Below are 14,578 nucleotides of genomic sequence, written 5' to 3'. Positions count from 1 at the left end.
CGCCAAAACTTTTTCTTCCATCCTTTTTTTTTTTCAATATTGATGTTGTAGTTTCATTTTATCCCTGGTTTAAATTCTATTTTCTTTTTTGGATATTCTTTATCATACATTACCATACCCAAAAACAGTGAAAAATATAGTTTCAACCAGGGATAAAATCAAACCACATCATTAACATTAGAGCTTTATCCTTCGTCATCTTTTCATCTTAAGAAGGTGACTCGTGCCAAAATCGGTCTCGTCTTTCACGTTTTGTGGCCTGGCTAGACCACATTTCACTAGATATTGTAATAATGCTTTTATTTTTGGCATGATGCATCACATTATGTTAGCTCTTTCCCAGAGAGTGACAAAACCAAGGCAAGACCCGACACTAATCTTAAAACGCGAAACATATTCGCGGATAGTGTTATTGAATTGGTTTACTGAAAGTTTAATTAGATTAATATTGACTAACTTTTACATTTTTAGGGCTCAGGTAAACGATGTGTAAAAATGTTTGTACACGTGCAAAGCACGTGCAATTATTTTCGCACGTGCAATTATCAGGATGTGCTTTAGAACTTATTTTTTTTTTGGAACTTTCTTTTTTCCCTGGTCGTGCTTGCGTTTATATGCCTAGTGCTATATGAATCAAGCCATGCGCAAGTAGAGGCACGTGGTGCCCTTGCTTGCGCTTGTGGTGAAGGTAACGCATGCTGTCCCTTGAAAGGGTTCAAAAGATCAAGAGCTACCAGCTAAAGACGTGCTCGCTTAGCCTGCCAGAACGCCTCGTGAAAGCTACTGATAGAGATACTTCATAAAGTTGAATAATAAATTTTTTAAACAACGCAATGTCGCATTTGCTTTAGTTCCTGTTTCATTGCTTGGGTTATTGTACCGTGTTTTACATGCATGTCTTAATCATTACTACTTCGTCCTCCATTTCACACAAGAGTCTGTAACACTTTTAGCAACGTTTCAAAATTAAGACACTCCCTGTACTAATTCGAAAGAAGATAGCTTTAAGAATTATTTTCTTGATTCCTGTTTCAGTAATGCCGCTAGCAAGGGAACTTATTATCACGAAGAGAAATTTTGATGTAAGCCTCGATCCCTAGAGCACTCACAAGTAAGCTGAAAAAGGTGTAAATTAGTTTTGCATTAAACATTATCTTCCCTTGTTTCGTCCACGGTCCTGATCGCTATTTCCCATTACTTTTTAAGGTATATCTATTATAATTAAAAGCTGGTACAGTCCTATTATTGAACAACGGTCGAACCTCCCGTAAGCAACCACCCAACATGCGAGGATTTAGTGGTCGCTTACGAGAATCATAGTTAGCAGAGGAGACTGGGTAGGAAACCGGGCAAACATCAAAGTTGAAAACAACGGTACCTTAGGTTATGTTGAAAGCTCCCTGACCGTGCGCAATCCTTGATGATAGGAATGCTATTGAACGTTGTGCATGGTCAGGTCCAAAAAAGCTAACAAAAACTTATAACAAAGGGTTTCCCAACCATTCCACTTCACTTTAATTAACTATGCGAGAATCAAACTATAGGGGACAACTTCTGTGAAGAAATGCCGACACATCTACTTTTTCGCACAGATTTTATTGCATGCATTTTGTAATTTTTGTAGACGTTTACTTATATTATATTGATTTTGAAAGCTATTTGTAAACTCAGAGTGGAGTAGTACAAACAGCAAACAAAGAGACCATGCCATGCGTCAAGTGGTCCTTTACAAGACGTGGAGGTTTACCGTACTCATGGGTTTGTTTTCTTCTATTTCGTCTAAAAAACCTTGGCTTCTTAATGAGGCAACTGAAATTAATACGTACCTTGGCTGTATAAAGTCAAACTCGTTTTGGGGGAGCTTTCTTTACGTTTGTTGAGCTTTGCTACCCCTATGGTGGTACCGCTAGCATTTTATGGTTCATTAGTATATCTAGTACCTTGAGTGAGACATGGGATCATTTACCCCTGGACTCTATGAAGGTACCTTGAAGAGGCAGCACGACCGGGCGATTAGAGCGCTGGTCTTGTAGTCCGGAGGCCCTATCTTCAATTCCCGCCCTGACCGCTAGCTGGATTTGTCCTCGGTAGTCCCGCGTTCAAATCCTCGGCCATGCTTGCAAAATAGACCACTGTTTCGCCTTCTACCAACTGGGATTCTAAACCATGTAATTTTCCATTTGAATTGTTTGTTGTATTATCTATTGAAAGCCCCATATGGAGAGAGGCTAGTTAAGAATTTATCAATTTATTATTTATTTATTTATTTGTTTCTTTATGTATTTATTTCGTTTGCAATAACCGAGTGACCTTCTCGTGATAAACATTGTTGATTTGAGGGCTGGGCCTTTTTCATTGTGTCAAGTCATTATTTGACAATGCGACAATCCTGGACTTGTTAGTGGCTGTCTAAAATTAGTATGAGCCTGCACTGTCAGTATCGATTTCCATTTGATTCCTACTTTTTCGCATATGCAGTATATTGAACAAGGTATGGCTTGCCTGGTTTTTCCCGTCTCTTCTTTTAAAAGTCTTAAATGTTCATTGCTCCCCTAGTTCCCTGATTCTTTCCAAATATTTGCTTTGTACCCCATCCTACAGAACAAAGATGGAGAATAGCTGTGGGGGCGCCTTGCGTTTGTATGCATCAAAAACCGCCTTACTGCTTATTTAATTTACTGCGTGCATTGGGATGTAAAATATAGGATTGGAATCTCGAATCTCAATGTTTCCCTCGGTGACGCCTCGGAAACATTGAGATTCTCGGGAAGCAGTAAGGGTTTATCTTTAAACATTAGTGCAAGGGCATACAACCGACTATTTGACGTCTAATTTAAAGCGACCTGGTTGGAAATTATTTCTTTTGAGTACCTTGCATTGTTACATGAAGGTTTTCAGAATCAATCCAAACCTTTTACACAATCACATCACTGGGAAAATTCTCCTCGCTTTTTAATTGACAAAGAACACAGTATCATTATCGTCCCCACAAAATTCACCTCAGATGAAGCATTACGTAGCCAGAATAAAACTTTTTACTTTTTCGCGTTACGTGACGGAAAAAGCGCCAGCCATTGAAAACCCTCCCTTTCTGGCCAAAGGAAATGTTACTTTTTGTTAGATTATTCATACTTCTTATTCCTTTCTAAAGTATAATTATGTAACATACTCAATTCTAAATAATGTAGCTTGTTCTGGAAGGAAAGTGGCTTCATGTATACCAATAAACCATTACATGACATTGGATTATCAATGCCCAGTTTCGGACCATCTGCTAAAACACCGTTTTAAAGTGAACTACTTTAAAGAAATCTTTTATACTTAAGAGACTGAGTCATTGTGGAGAAACTCAACATGACAAGAAGAAGTCTCTTGCGTGTTCTTTCTGTGGTGAGTGAGCTCGCGATCTTTGTGATGTACTTGGAAATAATCTGTCTATTTCACCTAGTAGCATCGATGGATTCGCCTTTGCTATAGTGGTGATCACTTCTGCCTTGGAAGCAGAAAACCAAGGTTTCGTTTCTCACCTAGGCGTACATCAACATGTACTTGTACATGTTATGGCATGCCCTTTTGGTATAAAAGTTGTTCGAAGGATCATTAGTGCATGCACAGGGTTAGTTTCCACGACAATCTTCGGTCGTGTATGCAGGTTCATGGGGTATGCGCTAGACAGTGAGGCGTTTTGTGAGTCAAAATGAAATCTGACAAAAGCTAATTACGCTGAAACTCGCCAGAAATACTCACTGGCTATGTTAAAATCCCTTGAATGTTTGCATATTTATTGGATGAACTAGTTTACGGGCGTGGCCGTTTATTTTAGTGACGCATAGAACGCTGGAGACATGCGCACCACATCTTGAAGCGAGAAGAGATCTCGTAGGGAACGTAGAGGGACAAAAGATCAATTGATTATAGATAGGGCAGTCCTCAGTACTACAAGAAACGAAAGGCCCACGTTGTAATGGACTGGATTGACTGCTGTAAAGCCTACGATATGATAGAAAGTAACAGGAAGTATGCAATGTTGAAAAGTGCAGTGAACATCTTGCGGAGAGTTTGGGTGACGTGAATATGTAGGAAGGGGATATTCTAAGGAGTTAGTTTATCTCCACTACTGTTGTTGGAGTCACTGGTCCTAAGAGCAACCCCAAAGGGTGCTATGAATGGGGAACAGACATCAAAGGGTCAACCAACGTTTATTAATGGATGGTCTTAAGTTGTTTAGGAAAGATCAAAACCAAATAGACTCGCTGATCAGGCTGTTCATTTTGTCGGCTCAGATATTGGAATGAAATACTGAGACTTGGGAAAGTTGTTAAAGTAGGTAGAGTTGTTTTACTGGATGGCTAAAGAATGAAGGATATAAATAGTCGGGCGTATTGAAGATGGATAAGACAATGAAGGGGTGAACCGTTAGTCAGAGAGTACATCAGTAGATTGAAATTCGTATTTACTTTAAATTTGAATGGTGATGATAAAGTATCAGCGATTAATACCTGAGCAGTGTCAATTCTCAGGTGAGAAGTAGGCATCATAGGGTGGTCAAGCGAAGAGGTAATGTAACTGCACAGGGCCACGAGAAAGATGAAAACAATGATTGGTGCACTACGCCCGAAGATATGTGATACTTATATGTTCCGAGAACGAACGTGGACTTGGGCTGTTAAGTTGCAGACTTAAAAAATTTAGGGCGCTACCTTGAGGATAATTTAGAGGAATTGATGATAGGTGCAAAAACTGTTGGTGAATGGATGAGTAAATTTATTTAAACACGGTCAACTCATCAGGGCTTAAAAACACTATTTCTTATATAAATCTAAAACTACCATTATATAATAATACATTAACAATATTTTTAGAAAAGCTACTCAGACTAGAGCCTGCTTTACAGAAGTGCCGTGTAGATAGACTTTTAGAAGAACTGTTTGCAGCCAGCCCTGAAGATCCCAAGAAAGGTTTCCTTCCGCAACTCAATAGGAAGGCTATTCCAAAAAATTGCTCCAGAATAGCTGAAACTATTTTTCATCTAGTTTGTATGGGGAAGGGGTATAGTGAGTTTGCCGTCGGTGTCTCTCAAAGAGTAATTGGTGACACTGGTACGATAGGTTACTTAAGAGCGAAGATAATTAGAAGCTAACCCATTGATCGATTGATATACCATTGTAGCCTTTTGTTGATTTTTCTTTGTGTGTCAAGTTTTCTCCAGCCAAGTTTATCAATAAGAGAGACGGAATTGATGTCATAGCTTGCCCTTAATCCGTGCCGCTCGATTTCGGAGTTTCTGAAGTTTAATAGAAAGTGTTTTGTTACAGCAACCACAAATCTTGTTACAGTAATCGAAGTGTGGCTGATCATATTTTGGAGAGTATCAGATGGAACAAAAGCTCTAGAAAGCGTCAGCATACCAATGCCAGAAGCAATCTTTTTAGATAAGTTGTCCACATGAACATTCCAACATAGATTGTGATCGATGTAAACAACAAGCGACTTAGTAAACGTGGTGTGGCTAACAGGTGATCTATCGATTATAAGCATGTAAATGTTGCCAGCTTTAGTGTGAAATGTCATGCCAAAATCTAGGAGGGCTGAAATTTTTTAATTTTCTATAGGTAATTGTTTTGCGGCCCCTTGAAGATGAATCGACAAAACTTTTGCGAAAAATTTTAACAAGACTGTGACCGCTTATCCCAGAATGAGAAATCAGAGCAAACAACCCTCTCAGGACAATTAGTGAAAATCAGATCAATTAAAGTAATTAACACAGTACAACGAATGCGATCATTAATGAGCTGTTGCAGGCCATAAACATCAGAAATTTTACAGAACAAGTTAGCATTTTGATTAAGCTGAGACGTATCTAAGTTACAATTCATATCGCCCATTAGCCACGGCCGAAATAGCACCCATATTCATTGCAAGTTATTTACACAACATCCTTAAATCTTGGTTCTGTCCCTAAGGACTGGTGTTCAGCAAATATAGTACCAATTCAGAAGAAAGGTGATCGACTCAATCCTGCAAATTATCGACCTGTATCACTTACTTCTGTTTGTTGTAAAGTATTTGAACATATCATCTTCAGGCATATTATGCAGCACTGTGAGACCCATAACATCTTGGTCAACTGCCAACATGGTTTCAGAAAAGGTCGATCATGTGAGACACAGCTAATTACTGTTCTTGGCAAATTTTAAGTAAAGAGGTGATGGTCACAATGTTGATGTGCTGATTATTGACTTTAGTAAAGCTTTTGACACTGTGCCTCACCGGCGTCTTTTAGTAAAGCTCGAGCAGTATGGTATAGGGGGAACGTTGGGTCGATGGATAAGAGGGTGGCTTACTAAACGTACCCAATTTGTCTTACAAGAAGGCGTGGCCTTAGCTCCTGTGAAAGTTAAATCTGGGGTTCCCCAGGGTACAGTCCTGGCCCCCCTCATGTTTTTGTTGTACATTAACGACATTGCTAACAACATCATTTTCTCAAAGATCCGTTAATTCGCTAATGATTGTTTGTTATACAGAATTGTTGATTGTACAGATAATGCACGCGAGCTTGAAAGTGATATTCCTGGACCTCTGGGCTGACAAGTGGCGGGTGGCTTTTAATATTAAGTCCGTAAACGCACTAATGATGTAATCGGCAAATATATCCTAAAGGAGATAGGACTTGAGTCGGTGGACCATCACTCCTACTTGAGTGTCGAATTACAATCTCATTTGAAGTTGAACTATCACATAGCTAAAATTATCAGTAAGGCAAACCGCTCTTTGGGCTTTTTGCGAAGAAACATCTCTAATTGCCCAGAGGCAGTTAAAGAGAGAGCATACCAGGCTCTGGTTCGTCCTCATTTGAAATACTTGTCCGTAGAAAACATTCAAAGACAGGCGGCTCGCTTTGTTAAAAGCGATTACAGAGAACGGGACTGTAACTCGGTTACTGGATTCCTTAAACTGGCCTTCATTACAGGCAAGACGTAAATGCGGGCGTCTGGAGCTCTTTTATGAGTCTCTGCATGGAAGTGCTGTGTTACCTATCCCATCACACTTGAATGTAGCAACCCATACTTACAAAAATAGATCTCAAGCATCTTTTGTAAATCCAAGTTCCAAGGGCAACATCTATATGAACAATTTCTTCCCGTGATCAATCAAAGATTGGAACGCTCTACCGTTAGATACTAGGAAGATAGAGACTTTGGACATTTTTTAACGCTCTGCTCTGGGACAGATTTTATTTATTTAAGTACATGATTTTTTTTATTTTATTATTTATTTTTTTATTTACCTTGGCGCGATGGGCAACGTTTGCCAAGTATAGATTTCGAAATAGAAATTAGAGAAAATTCGGCATATTCAGCCTCAAATTTGCCGATGACCGATTCAAAGTGAGAGAAAATTTCAGTGGAAGAATTTACAAGGACCGCGGACAGCTTTCGCAACGACTACAAGTTAACTATAAACAAAAAACAAAACGTTTAGTTAAAGTTAGTCAAAGTTTCCTCTACAGCCTCGTGGGGGGCGGGGGGACGAAGTACTTCTAGCCCACTCGAAAATTCTTCTCAAAGCTTCAGAAGTTGTGGTTCTTCGAGCTTCGAGGTTTTGAGACTTATGTTTGACCCGTTAACTGCTTATTATCCATTGGTGCTGTTTCCGCTTGACGGCTCTCCCTGGGTTAAGACATTTGCTGACAGCTCTAGCGAGTAAAGTTTTAAAGTTGTTTTTTTTTTTTGTATTTTTGTATCCAGTATTAATACGGATATTTCTTTTCGAACTGGACCATCCCCTCCTCTTTTATAAGAATCTCGATCGATTACAGCTTATTTTCAAATTGATCGGCGATGATAGTCATAAAGCGCTGCCATTCTTGATAGACTGCTGATTAGTTTATTTTATGCGATGAAAAGCCCTGAAGGATGAGTGCTTGCATTCTACTCGTTGTCTCATGTTAAAACCATCACTATGGCCAGGGTCTGTTAGGTCTTCACTTGTGATGGCGTAATCAAACGGTAGGGGAAGTGATTCTCCTCCCTTAGATACGATGTGAAGTGGTTAGGGGTTCTTCATCGCTGATGTCGCTCAATCGGTCAGTCATTTAGGCTTGCTTCTAATTCAACGATGACGAGGTTCGAGTTCCACTCTCCTGAGAATTGAGGTGCTCTTCTGAGTGTCTTTATGATCATCTTGGTCAATCAAATTAGACGCCCCCAAAATCCCAAATACCAGGATGCATGTTTGCGATTGAATTTCCATGCACTCGATTCCCTGTCTCCCGAAGACCTCCTTTACAGCGAGGGAGACTGTAATAATTTGCTATAAAGGGTTTCCGCTGAGACTTAATAGGTGGAGCATTGTCAGAAATAACGACTACTGGCAATGACTTACGGCTTGAGAACCTGCGGAAGGCTTAATTGGAAACTGCTCTCTGTTAGATGTGAAAAACATCCAAATGAAATGGCCTTCTGACTGCACAAGTAAAGAGCCAAATGTATTGCAGCTTTTAGTTTCACCATTATCTGACCGTACATAGGGTGGTCGAGCAAAGTTTACACCAGTTACTGTAAGGGGGGGGGGGGGTTTCTCTTAAACTCTCAATTTGTGTACGGTAGCATAATTTGGGGCTGACCTATGGATGTAATCCAGAAGGTTTGGTGAAGTGCAGTTATTGTGGCATTGAATCCGGGATGCACATGCTTGTCATAAGCAATACGGATGACTAACTTTGAGAACGTATGGCTTGTGGAAGGAAGGGAAATTTTTCCGGATTCTTGCAGTGGAGCAGTGTCTTTCCTTCCCCTGACACAAAGAAAGCCAGCAGGATCAAGGAATAAACGGCGCTGTTGTGCTAAGGGGAGGCGTTTGTGGAGGTAACGAGTCAAAATAAGTTGGTGATTTCATTAGGGAAGGTCAGAGCTTAACAGGTCTTAACAGTGGTTCTATTTATTTCGGTTTGACTTTCCGCATTTGTCTGATAATCGCAAGACATAGGCTCTCACATTCACCAATTTAGGTTATGTGCTGTATCTCGAGATATCGATGACAGAGTGGATCCCGACTTTCCCTTTTTGAAGGTGTGGTTGAAGAGAAATATCAGTAAGGGCACCTTGTGAGAGTTTCCAGTTTGGCCATTGGGTCTCTAACAGAAGCTACTGTGGACCACATTTCTAAAAGAGTTGATTACATGTATGAACTTTGTGTGGATTAAGTTAGCAAGATGGTCGGTTGCCTGGCAATGGTTCCAGCATGGCATGAGAAACCGTCTTTTCATCCCTTTCTTGAGGGTGTCACACCCACCAATTTAGGTAGTGTGCTGTCTCTAGAGATATCGATCCCCGAACAGAGTGGATCCCAACTTTCTCTTGTCGTAGGTGTGGTTAAGATAATCAACAGTGGAGGCACCATGGGTACAGTGGGAATAGACTAACTTAAGTTTGAAGTGATAATATAAAGTGGGGTAGTAAATGTCCTATTCAATGAATTGTAAGGAAACACGATTTTTTTTTTTGCTTGATCACATTTTCCTCTGCCTTGCGAGGCTCGGAAAAGTGCTCAAGTGAAAATTTCAGCATGTAGTATTTACTAAAATGTGCCATGCGTATCGATGCTATTGAAGATTGGACGTACCATTATATAAGTATTCCTTGAGTTTCTTTAATGGAGGATATTGATAATTGTACGATGTTTAATTTTTTGACAATTTTTTGAGGGTTGTCTCCTTTGAACAGCTGCTAAAAGAAACAATTAAAGCAAAAAATAAATAAATTTAGTTTCTCAGTATTTCATGTCAATGAGCCCTGGGAGTGATAGCCCACATGAAGTCATATTTCTTGCAAGCGTCTGCTACGCAGGTGCACGGGCATTCACATAATGTGAATAATGCTTTTGTAGATGGAGACGTTTCTTCACCTCAAGGATGATCACAGCATTAAACAAACGATGTTAGCGGTTTGGGGAAGTGGCCTATTGGAAGTTTGGGTGGATGGTACTTTGTCTTTTGTAAACATTTTTTGTATATCTGAACAAAATAAACCCTGCAACAACGCCCATGAGGAAAGGATTTCCGAAGGAACTTCTACACGTCGGGAACAATGAATTCAGGATAAAGGTAATGTCGAGATATGTACAAAATCGACTCTACTTCTTAAACTTTACCGACGCGCATGTTAATCTTAAAGCGGTTTAATTACCAAAGGTAAAGTTTTATTACCAAATGTCTTGGTTTTTGTAAGCATTCAAAAAACAATACCGCAAACTTCCGATTGTAAGCCTTCCCCCACCCCACTTATAAGCTCCTCCCCCCAGTAAAAGGCCCATCGGATCAATTTAGGTTTCTGGGAAATTGCCCACCTACCCCTCCCCTAAGCTAACATTAACACTTAATTCTTACTTAGGGCCAAATGATGGCTTAGGGGAGGGGTAGGTGGGCAGTTTCCCTGAAACCTTAATTGACCCGGCCCATCTACCTGTAAACAACGGGCAGATGGTTTGTATTGAAATGAATTAGATTTTTTGACGACGGTTTGAAGCTTATAAAGTGTTTAAATTATTTTCGTCAGCACTGCTATGTAGCTTTTTTTTTAATCGCTTTTTGCATTCCGATTACAACCTCTTCCTCCCGCCCCCGCCCCCCTCCTTTTTATAAGCCCTGTTTAAACCCCCGTACGAAGTTGTGTAAGGCCAGGTCTTGTAAGCAGAAAATACTCTTGTTCCTTATAAGCGAAACTTTCCGGTAACTGTTAAGTCCTTGGCTCCGTCCACGCGAATCCGGGTATTTTGTAAACCGCACATACACGAAGTGGCCTTTCGTCTGCACGAATCTAGCGAATCTTCTCAACAAAACTGTAGCTTTTTGAAACCGCTCCCGACATTATTTTTTAATCCCACGAATTATCGAATTCATGTAGGCGATTAATACCGGGTATTTTCGAATTCAATTATCTTAAACTCGGTTCCAGTCTTAAAACGGAACTTGCAAACTAAAAATGGCGGACAAAAATTAATGCTCTGTCTTCAACTTTATTGAATCTGAATAATTCCGAGACAATAAGGCCCCGGGCCATTACTGTTCTTTCAATCATGGCGGGAGCCATACGAGCCTTTTTAGAATAATTGTGATCTATTTTAAATTCAGTTGCAGATAAAAAAAAACCCCTTGAAATACAAAGGTGTGACAATAAGTTTGTTTAGCTGAGTTGTTTGACACATGCATGCCGCTGGATAATTGGTTCATTTTTGCATTCGTGCCTCAAATTTGAGAAGGTGATCTTTAGAGAAATTGGGAAGTAATACAACAGAAACAAAAAGCTTTTGTGGCTTTATTTTTAACTGCTCTAGTTTCTGTTATGAACATCATTTCGTCCACAGTCACTAACTAGGCCCCGCTACGTACAAAATCTTTTGGCTAAGGGATTTTGATAGTTTTTTTCTTTAACGCCGCAAGGGCCTGTTTAGTGGTTAAGACGTGTATAACGTTTATAATTAACTCTTAGGCCACGGTTTCTTGCATTTCCGGACACTTATAATTATATCCGTCGAAGCATAATTTCTCTGTAGGGTGCTTTTGATTAAAGTGTACCACTTAAACAAACACAGCGGGGCTCGAATCTTAAAGATTTTAGCTAAAGTGGTCTTGACAAAAGACCAGTTGACGGCACGTATAGTCGTTTTTAGGCTTTTTTTTTTTCATTGTCACGAAAACGTCTGCATACTTACTTCCATTGATGAAATGTAATTGTTACACGTGTGGAAGAGGAGTCAGACAGTATCTATCGGTGAGACTTATACGTACTTCGTTTGATTCTCTTTGAAAGTTGCTAGTATGTAAATCTGTCTAGTTTTTCAACAAAGTTGTCAAGGATGCCGTCATGGGGCACTGGTTACCGGTGGCATTATTATTGAACTGAATAGTGAATACTAAAGAATACCAAAAACCTTGGTGGTATAAATTTTGACGTCTTCTTTCGTCGTGTCATGTTTGGAAAGAATCTTGTGTTATCACTAACAACAAGTTCCATTTTCCCCGGAGCGAGAAATGTCTAATTCTGTTAAAATTTAAGGGTTCACTGCGGAGACCTCCATCGTATACCATAACAGTTGTTAATCGCTTTTGTAATGTTCATTGGGTCTTTAGTGAAGTGTTCTCAGCTTTCAGATAATGCCATTAAAACAAAGGCTTTGTGAGATAACACGTCCTTTGTACTCACTTGTTTGGTTTTGTCCGTTTTACTGATGTTTTACTTTCCATGTTTAAGAAGGAGCCACGTGCTCACTCCAAAACAAATCCCGTCATAAACATATTGGTTTTTTCGTTTAAAGACAAATCTCAAGGCAGGGACGTCGAGTTTACACTTTTCCTTTGAAATGAATCTTATTATTTACTCGTGTGCTTGTTTATCAAAAGCGGTAACAAAGCTTAACATTCCACTGAGCCTTTTAATAATGTTCCGTCTCGTAAGTAACCAATTCAAGTCCGTTGGTTCTCCGGGCGAAAAGAATGGCACATACACCAACAATACGTTTGCTTTCTTTATGTTAGATTGAATTGTTATTCTCCGCCAAAATCTGTGTTTATTCACTGATGTCTGTTAATTGAACCCTCAGGCGAAGTAACATTAGGTGACCAATTTCTTGTATATATTTATATCAATACGTTAGTATGACAAGACAATCAATTCATGATCGATGGTGTTAAAAATAAATAGCGTGGAAAAAAGCTTAAGGGAGAAAACATGAGAGCAATTTGTAAGTCTCATGTTAATTCGTTATTATTTTGGTCCTGACTCGGCCTCGGTTCCCTTCATTCTTGTAACAGGAGAAAAAAATATATAAAAGACGGTATGTCACAACATATGGCGTGGTAAGATTTGAGGTCGCATGGGAAGGCCTTAGCACTGATGAACTGGGATTGTTAGTAAAGGTTTTCAATCAGTTAGCTTCTTAGGCAAAATTAAGTTGACCACATTGTTTTCTGACAAAAGAACAGAAACCGCATTTTCCTTCTAAATAATACTTCCAACCCCTCATAAAAGGGCTTTCGGAAGCTGTTAATCAGAAATGTTTCCCTTCTTCTTGACTCGAGGGACACAATTTATCCCTTCCGAAAGATTTTCGCTCAATTTTAATTTTCCAGTTATTCAACCGGCTGTCGTGAAACTATCTAATCAGGCGAGGACACATCTGTTTTCACAAATCTAATAATGGTTTAATTAGAATAAAAAATAATATTATGTGTGAGTATCTGATGTAAAACTGCATTTTAACATTCAAGTTTAAAATATCGTCGCTCCATAAATTTAATTGTTTTGTACTTTCTTAAATAGCACTCCGTCTACACCATCGTCTAAACATGTTAAAATGTCGTTTAGTTGACAATTAGGTTAAGAAAAATATTTTAACGTTCGTTATATCTTCAATGAGATCTTTACTAGAGAGGACTATTACCATTCAATTACTATTCGCGGTAGCCCAGATGATGTCCATTATTAAAGGTTCAACGTACAGGTTAAAAAGGTCGTTAAACTAAACGTTGGAACATATTTATCCGTTAGTATGATCGGGGTGTATTTTAGTAATAATTCAGACAATTATGTTAAAAGCTGCTCTATTGACTACATTTACCATTTTTAGGCAATTCGAATCGATGGCATGTTAAAAACACAGTTCAAGATAGGTAGTTCCTAAATAGTGATTAAACTAAACAACGTTCAACTATGAATAAGTGTTGGCGTGAACAGGATATTAATTAAGCACTAATTTTATTGATTTCCTATAGCTCATCTTTGATGCATTTTGTTTTTAGAAGGGAACCTTCGATTTAATTCAGTATTTTCTGAGTTGTACAACCTGTGTTAAATTAGGTCGTACAATTTTTCATTTTCGGAATTTTGTATTATATAAATTATTGTGCTTGGGAACCGAGAATTTCATCCCTTGTAGAATTTCATGTTTCATTCGTGAAGTTATGTTCACTATCAGCAGTGAAACTTGGACTCCTAAATTAGTGATTAGCAGTTATCAGCTCTCTCCATCTTTACGAAATGTTTAAACGCAATTTGGTTAATCATTATTGATGCTTGTCATAATGAGGATAATGAGCGGATTAAGAAATATGGAGTTTATGTTATCAATCTTAATTCGCTTAAAAGTTTTTTCTGCCTGTGTTTGTGAATTGACTAATCGTATTATCTTAGAAAATACCAAACACTGTTTCGCCAAGGTTAATGCTGTTCAAAATGTTAATCATCTCTTTATTCGCCTGTAAATTTGTGACGTTTCTCACTACTCCTAAGATACTCTGAATCGTGCTATTATGTTTTTTGAAGAATGTCATGAATTAGAAGTTGGTCATTTCTTACAGCAATGTTCGTTCAAACGTAACTTTTTAGTATCGAATAATTAACTCCAATTGGCCAACTTAGTTCGTGACCCTCAAAGACACTGTTTCATTTTTGTTATGAGACAAAAGCTTTTGTTTCCATTCATTTGTATCATAATCATTTCCCGTTCATTGCATAGCTTCCCTGCACCTTAAATTATGTTTTAAATAAAATTTTCTAAGTATACATTCTGTATTTTTCGA

The 14,578-nt window shown here is 38.8% G+C and overlaps 1 long non-coding RNA gene across 1 annotated transcript in view; it reads left to right on the top strand.

The window, feature by feature from the left end:
- Nucleotides 1-10,042, top strand: part of LOC140933302 (uncharacterized) — a 58,992-nt gene extending 48,950 nt beyond the window's left edge. Inside the window, exons 2-3 of the long non-coding RNA XR_012165036.1 lie at nt 1,036-1,111; nt 9,889-10,042. This is a non-coding gene — a long non-coding RNA (uncharacterized lncRNA). The remainder of the gene's footprint in view (nt 1-1,035; nt 1,112-9,888) is intronic.
- Nucleotides 10,043-14,578: the final 4,536 nt, after the last annotated feature.

Source organism: Porites lutea, chromosome 4 (assembly GCF_958299795.1).
Source record: "Porites lutea chromosome 4, jaPorLute2.1, whole genome shotgun sequence".
NCBI classification, from domain to species: domain Eukaryota; kingdom Metazoa; phylum Cnidaria; class Anthozoa; order Scleractinia; family Poritidae; genus Porites; species Porites lutea.
The sequence above is the reverse complement of the archived record's forward strand: the minus strand, read 5'-3'. Positions and strand labels throughout refer to the sequence as shown.